At 41.9% G+C, this 14979-nt stretch overlaps 1 long non-coding RNA gene across 5 annotated transcripts in view; it reads right to left on the bottom strand.

The window, feature by feature from the left end:
* The window catches only part of LOC139181316 (uncharacterized), a 135143-nt gene that overhangs the window by 24017 nt on the left and 96147 nt on the right, over positions 1-14979 (bottom strand). For all 5 annotated transcript variants that reach the window (XR_011565308.1, XR_011565310.1, XR_011565307.1 and 2 more), the window contains one exon: positions 1-14979. This exon is cut by the window's left edge. This is a non-coding gene — a long non-coding RNA (uncharacterized lncRNA).

Below are 14979 nucleotides of genomic sequence, written 5' to 3'. Positions count from 1 at the left end.
ATGATCACAAGCATATACACCCCAGGCCTACCGGATGGAGCTTGAAGTTTGACAGTGTTATCCCTGTGACAGAGCCCTGTTACTGCACCATCAGCCAATCAGAGAATTGTGCACAAGCTGATCACAAACCCTGCAACTCCCCTTCCTCACCTGGCCTTTTAAAATGCTCCCCTGAAACCCGTGGGGGCATTCTGGTGTTTTGAGAAGTCGTTGCCCTGAACTCCTTGAAATAAACCCTGCACTTTCCTTCTCCATAACCTGGTGTCAGTAGATTGTCTTTAGTGCACATGGGTGAGCAGACCCAAGTTCAGTAACCGACTGAGATTCATATCTACTATATTTGCTTCTGATCGAGGCTCTTCATAAAGGAAGGAATTTGATGGCCCCAGTTTGCATGCAAGGCTGTGGGGTCACAAACCAGTGAGGATATTGCTGGGCCTGAAGAGTCAGGTACTCATCCCAGGTCCAATAAGGAAAAGCAAGTCTGAAGTTTATTAGTAAAGGTAGGATGACTATAAAAGAACTCTCCTACAGATAAATAGGAGGGATCTGATTGGCAGGGGCTTCCCTGATGGCTCAGTGGTAAAGAATCTGCTTGCAATACAGGAGACCCAGGTTGGGGTCTCCTAGATGGGGAAGATCCCTTGGTGGGGAAGATCCCCTGGAGAAGAGAATGGCAACCCACTCCAGTATTCTTGCCTAGGAAATCCCATGGACAGAGCAGCCTGGAGGGCTACAGTCCATGAGGTCACAAAGAGTCGGACACAACTAAGAATAAACCACCACTACCATCTGAGTGGTAAAATACGGCATAAAACTTCTAGAACTACATGAAGCAGAAAGAGCAGTCAATTTTTAAGTAAAATTAAAAATAAAATAAAATTTAAAAAAAGAAATCTCTGTGGCTTAACACAAAATGGTTTAACGATTTGTTTCAATGCTGAGAAATAAACATGAGTGACGTGGATTGTAGGGTCTCATATAAATCGTGGGGTAGGGTGAGAGGAGGGCTCTGCTCCAGGCAGTTATTCAGATATGTGGGCTCTTTCCACTATGTGGCATCTTTTAGGGCCACTGAGCCCTCCACCAGCTCCTATTCATCCAGCAGGCAGATTTTGAAGAGACAGTGAATGGACGAATACAAGTGGCGCTCATCATTTCAGGACACATTTCAGTGGCGACAACTGTAACACAGTCCAATCTAGAGCAGGAGGGCAGGGAAGGGCATGTGGTTCTATGCTTAGGAAGAAGAGGAGACGCAGACATCAGTGAGCCCTGGGCACTAACCAGGCCGTGAGGATGGATGAGAGGCCAAACCAAGGGGTGGTAGTAACCGTCCTTTCTCTCATTCCAAAAGGCTGTGTACAATGCTTTTCACTAAGTAGATGCTTAAAGAGCAAAATCTATGATAATAAGAAGTTCCCTGAAATAGTATCTGTTTTTAGAGTAAACGTTGCCAAAATAGATAACCAACGCTCTGGAGAAGACAGAAACAAGTGAAGTGCCTCATGCTAAAAGCTGCCTGACTGAAGGTTTCAGACAAAAGCAAAAAGTGTGAGCAAATCACTTGGAAAGCTGTAATCACGGACCCTGATTACAGACATAATAAGCCACAAAGCTCGGAATTTTATCCTGTGTCAAAGCCTCCAGGTATGGATCATTTTTGAATCTCATTTTATCCTAAACAAAATGTGAGGAGACAACCAGCAAAAGCCAACCAAAAAAGTCAGAGTCCCCTTGACAAATTTTCTCATTTTTGCTCTTAAGGGAACACAGACCAGAAGCACTCAGAAAGAACCATGGACATGCAAACCCCAACCTTCCAGAGTGCAAAATATCGACAAACCATATCTACAGTATGCATTGTGGTGTTTTCTTTTGTAAATTAAATCCCACTTTTAAAAAAACAATTTCCAGAAAACTATGAAAGTGTTACCGAAGCCAAGCTCACTCTGCTCACTACATGACAGGCCAGTAAGTCGGGAAAAGAGGTGTTGAAGCAAGGAATAGGGAGTGTATTTGGAAAGCCAGCAGATCAAAAAGAGGCAGATTAGTGTCTCAAAAAAACCACCTTATGGGGTTCTGGATGCCAGTTTCTTTTATAGAACACAGAGAAGGAGGAGGTGAGGAAGTAAAGTAAAAAAGCAAATAAGTAAAAAAGTAAAGTAACCTTGCAAATAACTCCTGGAATAGTCAGTCTAGGGTGGTGTAGGGATACTATGTTAACTTCTTCTTTTTGCAGCCATTTCACAGATGGACAAGGTCAGAATAGTACCCTGAACAAAGGCACTTCAGTTTAACATTCAGGCAGAGGGGCAGGGGTCCCTGATGTAGACCATTATGTGTGGACAGTATCCTTTTAGTGAACAAAAGCAACCAGAAGCAAAGGTTAAGGTAAAAGAAACAAATCCAACACCATAGTCAGATTTTGTTCTTCTCTGTAAACAAAAATATTTAAGGCGTGTATGTATTCAAGTTGTAAGTCAGGGAATTTGTGCAATTGTTACCTTTTTTTTCCTATTTGCCATGGGTTTTTAAAAACTTAAGGTTTCTCTAGGAATGGAGAAAAATATAAGGAATACTAATTTGTAGCTTTAAAAGATTATTTTTTAAATGTACAGAGATCTTCTTCCTTAAGGCTTTTAAGATTCTAATCTGAAAATCAGCTGTAACAGTTACATTTTCATGGTTACAGGTATATATGGTCAGCCTGCAGTTAGCCAAAAAACTCCATTCTGTGAGCATTTTGTTTAAAAGAGGCTTTCCCAGGAATAATTATTAAATGAATAAATAATGAAATTGAACCAACTTGACTGCACATGTCCCGGGCTGATCTATAGATCTAAATGTCTTCTGAAGCACAAATTGCCTGACATTTTATCTTTGGACAAATATTGCTGCCAATCAGTCACTTACCCTTTCAAATGTTGCATTCATTTCCCCACAGGAAACTTTATGAACCCCAAAATGCTAAAAGAAAACTGGGAGGATCTGTATTCACAGGCTTTTAGGGGCTGTCTGAGGGTTCCCATAGAGGTTTTCTTCATGTTGAATGACTGCAGACAAATCCTGCTGGTCGCCCAGACCAAGTTCATCCAAGACAAGAGGCTAGTCTCCTGATGAGGAAAAGCATTCTCTTTCCCAGGGAGTGACCTTGTCAAATTTGAAGGTCACAGCTTATCTCCTTCCTCTCTGTTAGAGTACTTACTCAACAACTGAGATAAGTTATCTTTATTAGCTTAAGAGCAGACGTTTAGAGCTCACAGAACAAGTACTCCACAATAATGTTCCTACTGAGCATTCTGAAAATTCTCTCTCTTCTTTCATATAAACCTTTTACTCATTCAAAATCTATATTGACTTGACCTAAACTGTAATAGAGTACATGTTGTTGCTCTTTTGGAAGAAGGATTTATTGAGCAAATAAACAGTAGGATGTGGGTCTTCATGAGCTCCAGTTTAGAAAGCACTCTCAACACACATTTCATTTTACCCCTATAATCATCCTTTGTAACAGGTTTTATTATCCCTATTTTATGGGCAAGGATACTGGGGCTCAGAAAGGGAAGGTGACTTGCTCCAGGTTTCACAGATTGGGTTGTAAATAAGGACACAGACATCATCGTCATCAACATCAACAACATTATTATTATAAATAATAGCATTTAGTATATACTGACCAGTGATTATATAACAGGTATTTTATTAACTGTTTCACATGCATTACTGAATTTAATTTATATAGTCAGTCTGTAGATTAGGTATTATTATCTTTCCCATTTTACAGACGAAAACTAAGGTCTCAGAGAAATAGAGCAACTTGCCTGAGACCATACAGCTAATAAGTCTTAGGATATATTTAACCTGTCTAAGAAAATGAACTGTATTTTAGAAATTTGGCAAATTCAGTTTTGAAACATAATTATCAATTAAATATAATTTTTATCTACTCATTTTAAAAAATTGGGAGGTGCTGTAGATGAAATATTAACAGTAGTCTGAGTTATCATAAGGTAGAAAAAATGAATTCCTATATTAATCAAATTAGATTTTTCACTCCTCCACAACCCCCACATTTTGAGTGAATTAGTGATACTTTATTATAGTTCTGGCATTTTGGAGGCATGAGAAACATCAAAATTACAATTTGAAAAAGCATATTCTTATTGTAATTGCTTTGATTTGCTTTAAGTTATGATATTAATATATTTTGAAATTTCAAACTACATGGAAAAGTTGTGAGGTTTCATACATACCAAAGGCAGTCAAAAGTAATCATTGCTATAGTTGATTCTCCTCTCCAATGCATACACACATACAACACACTCTCTCTTTCATTTCTGGTCTTCCCACCAGGGCTTGCAGGAAAGTGTGCAAACACACAGACAGACACACAAACAGTAACTCATAGCAAAATAAGCCCCTACTATGTATCCACCAGCTCAGAACATTAGAACATGTAATATTCCTCCTGGAGCAAACAATCTGACTGGAGAAATAAAACTCACACAAGAAGAACTGAGGGAACACTTAGAGCAACAAGTGCCACCCAATGGTCAATTCTTTTGGCTGTTCATCAGGATCACCTTGGGAAATTGTTCAAATGCAGGTACCCCGGCCACATCTTCAGAGATCTGTCTGCTCTAGGGAGTCTGGCTAGTGGAGAAATGGAATATTTCCTGCCCTATCAGTAAACTAAGGATGTCATAGTCATCAGAGATTGCAGCCACCACAGATGGTGAGCTGCTGAGCCCTGAGGGAACCCAGGAAGGAAAGAACCCCTGCCATCTAGCAGGCAACAGACTGCAGCCACTCCCTATGGTGAGCCCCAAAGAAATTCAGGATGTGAAAAGACAGGATACAGGCTCCAGATAGCAGAGATGCATATCAAAGGAATGATGTCAGTGAGCCCAGACTCTTGCATCTTCCAGTATATGAAAAAGTGCTAAATTCCTTAACTTGGGATATCTAATTTTCTTTAATTAACAATCATATTTTGATGTTCAGACTATCTGCTCTTTATTGTAAAACTCCTATATATTCTGGCTTCCCACCTTGCCTCCTCAGAACAGTTCTCTCTGAGGAGAGAGTTCTCTCCAAGGGTTACTTGAGATGCTACCTCCCAGATACAAAGTCCTAAAAATTTCAGTAGAATAAAACATAACTCTCAACTTTTAGGTTGTGAATAATTTTTATTCAACACCAAGTATTGTTCAAATTCAGTATGAGAAAGGCTTATTAATGTTGTAGACAGAACCTGAGAATATGCTTTTGTTAGGTAGTTGGAATAGGGAAACAGAGTCCAAAATGATGTTCAGAGGAAGTAGCAACTAGAAAAAAAAAAGAGGATGCCACAGACCAGAGTAAGACCCTCAGGCAGGAAAACACACCCCATTCCCTGATTGGTCCTGGGCATAACCAATCAGACGAATGCTGGTACAATCCCCTATTTTGCATAGGGACCTGCTCAAGGGAAGAAACAACGGGATATAAAAGAGGAAAGCCAAACTGGGACAGGGCCACTCTTTCAGGGGTTTGTCCACTCTCATGCCTGGACAGTGTACTGCTTGCTGCTTGCCCAATAAATCTTGCCTGTTTGAGCTGAACACTGGTCTGTCATTTCAGTTCTTTGCTGCAATGAGACAAGAACCGAGGAAGAAGAACCTACCCGACAGTTTCTTAATGTCTTGTTTTCAAAACAGGGCCAAATGGCAAACAAGGTCACAAGGCAATAGAGAGGGCATATTCACCCAACTGGCAGAAGAAACAAATCTGGGAGGACTGGTGACAGAAACTAACCCTAATAATCTGTCTGCAATCCTATGAACAATTGGTCAAGTAGAATGCCTTGAGTGCCACCGCATTGCCTCACACTCATGCAGTAGAAAATAATACCCATGCCTACTCACACATGTGCACAAAAGGACAGTCATCCTCACACCACACATGGATAGGTACCCTGCTGCCAAGGCGAGTCCCTAGTGTCTGTGACACAGTAGAGAACTGTTTGCCACTCTGCCTGGCCACCCTTATGTTACATGGCAGCAAGCCCCTTCTGCTCGCAAACCTCCAAAATCCTAGCTGGACCTTGCATGTAAAATCCCTGAGGCTGCCATGCTTCCAGAGGATCCCGCTATGCACATGGGAGGAAACAGAAGACCAGATGTGCTGGTCACAGAGGCAGAGTGCTCACCTCCTGCCTCAAAGAAGGACTGACTGCCTAGCTCCCAGGAATGAAGTTAGCAGACAACCTCCTCAACTACAGACTGTGGCCTCACCTGAGATCACATCCATCCAGGGACAACCGCATCCAATGACTGCATAAGGCAATGGTGTAAAACCTCCAAACCATTGCAGACCTACACAGGACAGCTCTGATGGACAGTCCTTGCTCCAGAACTTCCCCATCAGATTGACCAGCACTTTGACTGGCTTATCTCGCAATTCAACTTCTGCCTCGGCCCAATCCTGCTTCTCTCCTTTCACTTCATGGGTATTAAGTCCCTAATAAATAGCTTATACCTCAAACTTTCAGCATCTGCTTCCAGAGAATCCCCCCTGTGACACCAGGTCAGACCAATTCAGTGTCAAGGCCAAGTGTACTTGGAAGAGAAAAAGGCAAGGGACTTCTGGGGCCCTTGGTCAGGGCTGCCAAGACCTTGGTTGTCTCCAAGAGGCAGAAGTTTGCTTCTCTGTGGCACTAAGAACTATGTACCTAGGTTTGCCCAGGTCCCTGGTACTGATGATAAATCTGATGACAGAAAAAGCAGGGGGAGGAGACCTTGCCCCTGGGAAGAAATAGCCATCAATATAGAGAACTAGTTAAATGCATTAGAATACACCATTACCCAGGTGGTGCAAGTGGTAAAGAACCTGCCTGCCAATGCAGGAGACATGAGAGACACAGGTTCGATCTCTGGGTTGAGAAGATCCCCTGGAAGAAGGTATGGAAACCCACAATATTCTTGCCTAGAGAATCCCATGGACAGATTAGCCTGGCAGGCGGTCCATAGGGTCACAAAGAGTTGGACACGACTGAAACAACTATCAGTTCAGTTCAGTTCAGTCACTCAGTCGTGTCCGACTCTTTGCGACCCCATGAATCGCAGCACCCCAGGCCTCCCTGTCCATCACCAACTCCCGGAGTTCACTCAAACTCATGTCCATCAAGTCGCTGATGCTATCCAGCCATCTCATCCTCTGTCGTCCCCTTCTCCTCCTGCCCCCAATCCCTCCCAGCATCAGAGTCTTTTCCAATGAGTCAACTCTTCACATGAGTTGGCCAAAGTATTGGAGTTTCAGCTTTAGCATCAGTCCTTCCAATGAACACCCAGGACTGATCTCCTTTAGAATGGACTGGTTGGATCTCCTTGCAGTCCAAGGGACTCTCAAGAGTCTTCTCCAATACCACAGTTCAAAAGCATCAATTCTCTGGCGCTCAGCTTTCTTCACAGTCCAACTCTCACATCCATACATGACCACTGGAAAAACCATAGGCTTGACTAGACGGACCTTTGTTGGCAAAGTAATGTCTCTGCTTTTGAATATGCTATCTAGGTTGGTCATAACTTTCCTTCCAAAGTGTAAGTGTCTTTTAATTTCATGGCTGCAGTGACCATTTGCAGTGATTTTGGAGCCCCCCAAAAATAAAGTCTGACACTGTTTCCACTGTTTCCCCATCTATTTTCAATGAAATGATGGGACCAGATGCCATGATCTTCGTTTTCTGAATGTTGAGCTTTAAGCCAACTTTTTCACTCTCCACTTTCACTTTCATCAAGAGGATTTTTAGTTCCTCTTCACTTTCTGCCATAAGGGTGGTGTCATCTGCATATCTGAGGTTATTGATATTTCTCCCGGCAATCTTGATTCCAGCTTGTGCTTCTTCCAGCCCAGCGTTTCTCATGATGTACTCTGCATAGAAGTTAAATATCCATGCACACATAAAATGTCTACTTTGTGGATTCTCCATAACAACAGTTATAACATAGAGGACTGGCTAAATGCATTAGAATAATCCACAGCCCTTAAAAAAGAAAAAGGTAAAAGCATATTTTCTGACATGAGAGAGTGTCCAAAATACACTGTTATCTGAATTTTAAAAAGCAAGTTTTAGAACAGCTTTTGTAATATGATGACATTTTAAAATCAACATAGTGTAGTCCCATTTTAAATAAATTTAGCTTATAAAAAATTGAAATGTTTTGATATAAAAATATTTCAGTCCCAGTTTATGTACAACATTTGAAATAATGCAAATCTCCCCAAATTATTGTGCCATCAGCAATCACAGAATTTCAGAACTGGAAGGCCAGGCGAATTGTAAGCCATATTTACACTGATGCCACATGGTGGCGCCACTTTAGCTGATATTTCTGGCCTTCCTTTGTCAAGACTTGTCTCAAATTATTCTAATTTCTGAATTATGCTGGGCCCTGGGGAACACACTCCTTGCATAAAACACAGATGCCCTGAATACTGGTAGGTAGAACATTCTGGGGACTATATACCAATCTTAACTGGGGTTATCTCTGGAAAGTGGAAATGGGAAGGATGGGTATTATCTGTCGGTGTTACATACTTCTAATTTTATTATTTTTATATTCAGTAAGAAAGGATGTATAACAAGAAAGAATTTCTGATGAAAATAAATACTTTCTTTGGATTCTTAAGTAAAACCCCAAGTGTATTTCAAATGCCAGGCAGATGGCAGATGGCACACAGGAGGCAGAGCAGGAGGCCTGTCATCCTCTGGCCAGGCATCTGGTGCTCCATATGAAGAGTCAAAGCCAGAGGAATGTGAATGCCTCAATCCCACTGGCCCTAGCGATGTCTCTGCCTTGTCCCTGCTTTCCTCCCAGGCTCCCTCAGCACAACAGCCTCTAGCCCAGAGCCTCTGCACAACATAATCTCGCCCTTGTCCTAGTTCTGAGCCTGGAACTTCCATCAGCCTCAGAGGGAACACCTGGAGAGGAAAACTGCCAGAATTGGCCAAAAACCCCAGTGGAGCTCTAAGTCACTGTGCCACTCTGACCCTCAGAGGATGGTTCAGGGGTTAGGCTGCCTGAAATAATAGGAGCACTCTCATTTGAGAGCTTACTTTGTACAGTTATCACATACTAAGTATTGTATATACATGATCTCATTTAATCCTCAGTTCAGTTCACTCGCTCAGTCATGTCTGACTCTTTGTGACCGCGTGGATTTAATCCTCACAGCTACCCTAAGGTGGGTACAATTATTACCCCATTTTACAGATGTAGAAACTGAGGCAGACCAGAAAAGTTAAAGACACCTACCCAAGGTTGTACAATAAATGACAGATTTGAATCCAGGTCTATCTGACTGAGGTGCCAGTGCTCAAGGTTTGCAGCTATTGCTTCTCTGTCCACTTGAGCCCTGAAGCAAAGCAGAACTGAATGGTCAATAGCTTGCCTAAATATCAATGGATGAATATTATTCTATGGCTTAGAACTTTTGAACCCAAATCCCAATAAATTTCTGAGCTAGAGATAGACCAGATACCTGGAAATACTGCCACTCCATCTGTTCATTCATTCATGCATTTATTCAAATCTCTACCTCTCTATGGGCCACTTCGTTTTCTGGTCACATTTTAGGTCAAGGATGAGTCCAAGGCCAGAGCTCTAGGCCCTCCTTTAGGAGATCTTTAGCAATACTGACACCTCAGAGAGTGAAAAGCATGTCATAAGACATCATCTGTAGTTAGGAGGTAGAGCTGAAAGACCAGAAATAGGAGTCAAAGAAGCAACCCTGACACTGGCAGTGCTAGGAAACTGAGTATGCAATTACCCTTGAACTCTGAACCAAAGGCCTGCTATGTATAAAGCACATGGCATAACAGAACACAGTGCTGTGAGATTTTCAGCCCATGTGTATGTCGATGCCCCAGACAGCAAGGGAGCGTGCATTTCCCTTCCTCTTCCTCGGTTCTCTGATTTGCTAGACCAAGAGCCCTTTGAGGATGGGAACCAGTATATCATCCCCAATCTCCAGCACAGGGCCTGGCATAATGCTAGGGCTCAATGAATATTGGCTGAACCAATCTCTATTCATTCTATCACAAGGAAGCCCTTGATTTTGTTTTCTGCTTGGGTTTATTGTTGTCCATTCAGGAAAGTCTGGGGATATATTTACTACATGCTAGAGACAGAGGGGAATTCTAAAGAAATTGACACTACTGTCCATGTTCTGAAGGGGCTTACATCCATATTGGAAGATGAACCACAGGTATACAACACAGTTGCATAAAAATATTGGGAAGTACCAGCCATGCTCAGCTCCCAAATGCAAGTCTTAGGACTAATTCGTCCATTCAGAGAGTGCTATTATGGGCTTCCCTTGTGGCTCAGCTGCTAAAGAATGCACCTGCAATGTGGGAGACCTGGGTTTGATCCCTGGGTTGGGAAGATCCCCTGGAGAAGGGAATGGCTACGCACTCCAGTATTCTGGCCTGGAGAATTCCATGGCCTGTTCGGTCCATGGGGTCACAAAGAGTTGGACACAACTGAGCGACTTTCACTTTCTTTCTTTTATTATGGCTGCCCAGTTCTCAGGACTGTAAGCAATTCAGGATTATTCAAAGATATAACACAGAAAGAGGAAATTGGTGCATCTGAGTTAAACCCCATGTGTGTCATTTAATTCAGCAGTCCCCAACCTTGTCGGAACCAGGAACCAGTTTTGTGAAAGACAATTTTTCACAGACTGGGGCAGAGGGATGGTTTGGGGATGATTCAAGTGCACTTTATTTCTGTAATTATTGCATCAGCTCCACCTCAGATCATCAGGCACTAGAACCCAGAGGTTGGAGACCCCTGATTTAACTAACTCTGGTTTAACTAACCTGATATAACTACCATCGCTGGTTAGATGGTAGTTAAATCAGGTTAGTTTCTCCTACTTAACCCTCAGTGTACCAGGAAAAAGTTATAACCACTTACCATCTAGATCCAACACACTTTTTTATACTTTTATATTTTAAGTCATCTTACAAATAATTAACAGAAGTAAGGATAAAGGGGTAATGAAAAACAATTTTATTAGCAAGCTTAATAGGAATTTAAGCAAATTAATCAATTTTTTGTTCCATATTTTCCAGATTTTAAAGGTCTATCAACCCCAAATGGGCAACATACTTTTAATGTTGCTCAGCAACTGTCATGTACAAACCTGGAACATATCATCTTGTAAATACTGATTCCAGATTTCAAACATCTCTCTAAGAACTTCTGCTTTGTCATTGCTTCTGGTTCTTCTTCATACATGTAAAATGTCAAAATGTTATACTTTTGAAAACTTGATGGCTCATAATTTTGCTGAAGAGAGGATGGCCACCTTTACTCCACAATAGTAAAACATTTTCATTTTTAGAATCCTAAATACTGATTAGAATGACTGATTCAATGATGTTTTATTTTTCATTTCCATATCATCTTTTTCCATCCATTTACCTTTGAATATGCATCTGCTTTCAGCATGTCTCCACTTATGAATTATATCAAGTAACTTTCCATGCAGAAATATTATAAAAGAATAATGTCATATGTCCTTTTAGCAAAACAGGGTAGTCCACATTCATATAACAAAATATTGCCTGATGAAGTCCTTCCTACTGAATGAGTAGCTGGCTGGGAATATCATGTTTCCTTTTTGTCCTTGGAAATACACTGCTACCTCAAAGATGCTTGAGTTTGAAAAACTGTATCTAAGACATCCAGGATATTGACATCTGTAGACTCACAGTCTGAGATTTCACTAATGTGATCAATTCTGCCATCACCATTAGTCTGGAGTGCTGCTGTCTCTTTGGATTCATCTTCTGACTTATCTAATAATTGGGAAACATCATCCTCTGTCAATTTTCTTCTCTTAGAAGAAAAGTAAAACTTCTGAATTTTCAACTGTGTTTCATGAAAGCCTTTAAAAACCCACAAAGATGTGTTTTCAGACTTCTTGATACATTTTTGAAGAAGATGCATGATTTCGGGCAACACAGTAAAAAACTGAAAGTGGTATAAAGGTGATGATTTATTCCAGAATTGCATTATCCCTCTGGGATATTCCAGACTTCTACTATTTTCTTATTATTCTCTAGTTTTTCACCATAGTTGAGAATAATTGATGAGCGGATGGTGATTGCAGCCATGAAATTAAAAGACGCTTATTCCTTGGAAGGAAAGTTATGACCAACATAGACAGCATATTAAAAAGCAGAGACATTACTTTGCCAACAAAGGTCCGTCTAGTCAAGGCTATGGTTTTCCAATGGTCATGTATGGATGTGAGAGTTGGACTATAAAGAAAGCTGAGTGACAAAAAATTGATGCTTTTGAACTGTGGTGTTGGAGAAGACTCTTGAGAGTCCCTTGGACTGCAAGGAGGTCCAACCAGTACATCCTAAAGGAGATCAGCCCTGGGTGTTCATTGGAAGGACAGATGCTGAAGCTGAAGCTCCAATACTTTGGCCACCTCATGCAAAGAGTTGACTCATTGGAAAAGACCCTGTTGCTGGGAGGGATTGGGAGCAGGAGGAGAAGGGGACGACAGAGGATGAGATGGCTGGATGGCATCACCGACACAATGGACATGGGTTTTGATGGACTCTGGGAGTTGGTGATGGACAGGGAGGCCTGGCGTGCTGCATTTCATGGGGTCGCAAAGAGTTGGATATGACTGAGCAACTGAACTGAACTGAACTGAATAATGAAATAATTCCTGAGACATTGAAATAGCAAAATGTTTCAAGATGTAGATCTTCCTCAACTTGTGACAGGGCTGCTGCTGCCATTTAGTCATCTCTAAGTCATGTCCAACTCTCTGTGACCCCATGGAGTGTAGCCCACCAGGCTCCTCTGTCCATGGGATTTCCCAGGCAAGAATACTGGAGTGGGTTGCCATGCCCTCCTCCAGGGGATATTCCTGACCTAGTAATCAAACCTGCATTTCGTCCACTGCAGGCATCTCCTCACTACTATACCACTGAGCCACCTGAGAAGCCCTATGATGGGGTTACATCCTGATAAACACATCATTAGTAGAAAATATAAAGTAAAAAATGCACTAACACACCTACCCTACAAAAAAAAAAAATAGCATAGCCTACCTTAAAAGTGCTCAGAACAAGTGTTATTAGCCAACAGTTGAGCAAAATCATCTAACACAAAGCCTGTTTTATAATAAAGTGTGGAATAGCTCATGTAATTTATTGAATATGGTACTGAAAGTGAAAAGCAGACTGTCTGTGTGGGCACAGAGGGGTTGTAAGTGTCTTGTTTGTCGACCCTCATGATCGAGTGGCTGACTGGGAGCCGTGGCCTGCTGTGCTACCCAGCATCACGAGAGTATCTACAGCATGTCATTAACCCAGGAAAAGATCAAAATATGAAGTAGGGTTTATACTGAATGCATATTGCTTTCACATCATCATCATAAAGTCTAAACATCGTAAGTCACAGATTGTCTATATAAGAAAAATAAGATCAGTAAGATACCATACTGTATTTTAACTTTATAAAAGGGTTCAAAGGACTCATATGGTAATTGCAAGACACAATAAGTTGTATTCCGTACTTAAAAGACAATAATCCTTACAACTAGTTAGAAGTGTTCAAAATAGACACTTAAAAAAAATAAAATTGGGTCCAATAAACTCTGATTATATACCAAGGGTTAAATCTTCCAAAGGTTCCCAGGTGCCTTCAGGGTAAAGTACTTGACAAAAAGGACCCTGCTAATCTGACTCTTGCTTACCATTCTAGCTGCATCACTGGACTCTCTCCACTCCACTGCAAAACCTTGCATTCCATGCTCCAGTTCTGTCAAACCAGGAGTTGTTTCACACTTCTGTGTCTCTGCTCATACTATTTCCTCTGCTTATAAATGCCTCCCCTCCCCCATCTGCTCAGCGAACTTGCATTCTTAACTAAGCTAACACCTCCTCCAAGAAGCCTTCCTGGATCCCTTCCTCAGCTCAGCTTCCCCGAACTAGCTGCACTCGACAGCACCTTCAGCTTACCCTGCTCATCGTGTGCTAACACACCCTCTTGTCTATCTTCCTTCCAGCCAGTATATTTCTGTAAGTCAAGAATTGTTGCTAATTCATACCCATAAATTCAGCATCTGGGCACTCAGTAAATGTTTATTGAATGAACAAGTAAATGAGTGAATACTCTAGCAGGTATGGGACAGAAGGTTTCTATTGGAGTACCCTGGGAAATAAGACTTGAAAAGGAGTAGCGCCAAACTATGGAGGACTTCGAGTAAGGATCCTTACCTTTATTAGAGTATCCTATAGTTTAATAGACCTTCAAACACTGATTTCATTTAATCTTCCAACAATCCTATAAAGTTGACAGAGCAGACAGATGAGGAAGTGGATTCTCTGATTCATCAAGTATTATTAATTAGCTTAAGGACATACTGCTAATTAGAAACTGAGATGTTCTGGCCCTTGGTTCAATGCTCTATTACACCAGAGTAACTCCAGGCTGAAGTGGTTTGCCATTCCCTTCTCCAGTGGACCACATTCTGTCAGATCTCTCCACCATGACCCTCCCATCTTGGGTGGCCCCACAGGGCATGGCTTAGTTTCATTGAGTTAGACAAGGCTGTGGTCCATGTGATCAGATTGGCTAGTTTTCTGTGCTTGTGGTTTCAGTGTGTCTGCCCTCTGATGCCCTCTCGCAACACCTACCATCTTACTTGGGTTTCTCTTACCTTGGACGTGGGGTATCTCTTCATGGCTGCTCCAGCAAAGTGCAGCTGCTGCTCCTTACCTTGGACGAGTGTATCTCCTCACAGCCGCCCCTCCTGACCTTGAACAAGGAGTAGCTCCTCTTGGCCTTCCTGCGCCCACACAGCCACCACTCCTTGGGCGTGGGGTTGCTCCTCTTGGCCGCGCTTCTGCGTGGTCCATCACAGCCAGTGCACTTCACCATATTGACAGGATGTGGTCCA

This window comes from Bos indicus, chromosome X, assembly GCF_029378745.1.
Source record: "Bos indicus isolate NIAB-ARS_2022 breed Sahiwal x Tharparkar chromosome X, NIAB-ARS_B.indTharparkar_mat_pri_1.0, whole genome shotgun sequence".
In the NCBI taxonomy this organism is placed as follows: domain Eukaryota; kingdom Metazoa; phylum Chordata; class Mammalia; order Artiodactyla; family Bovidae; genus Bos; species Bos indicus.
Note: the sequence above shows the minus strand (reverse complement) of the source record. Positions and strands in the feature narration are given on the sequence as shown.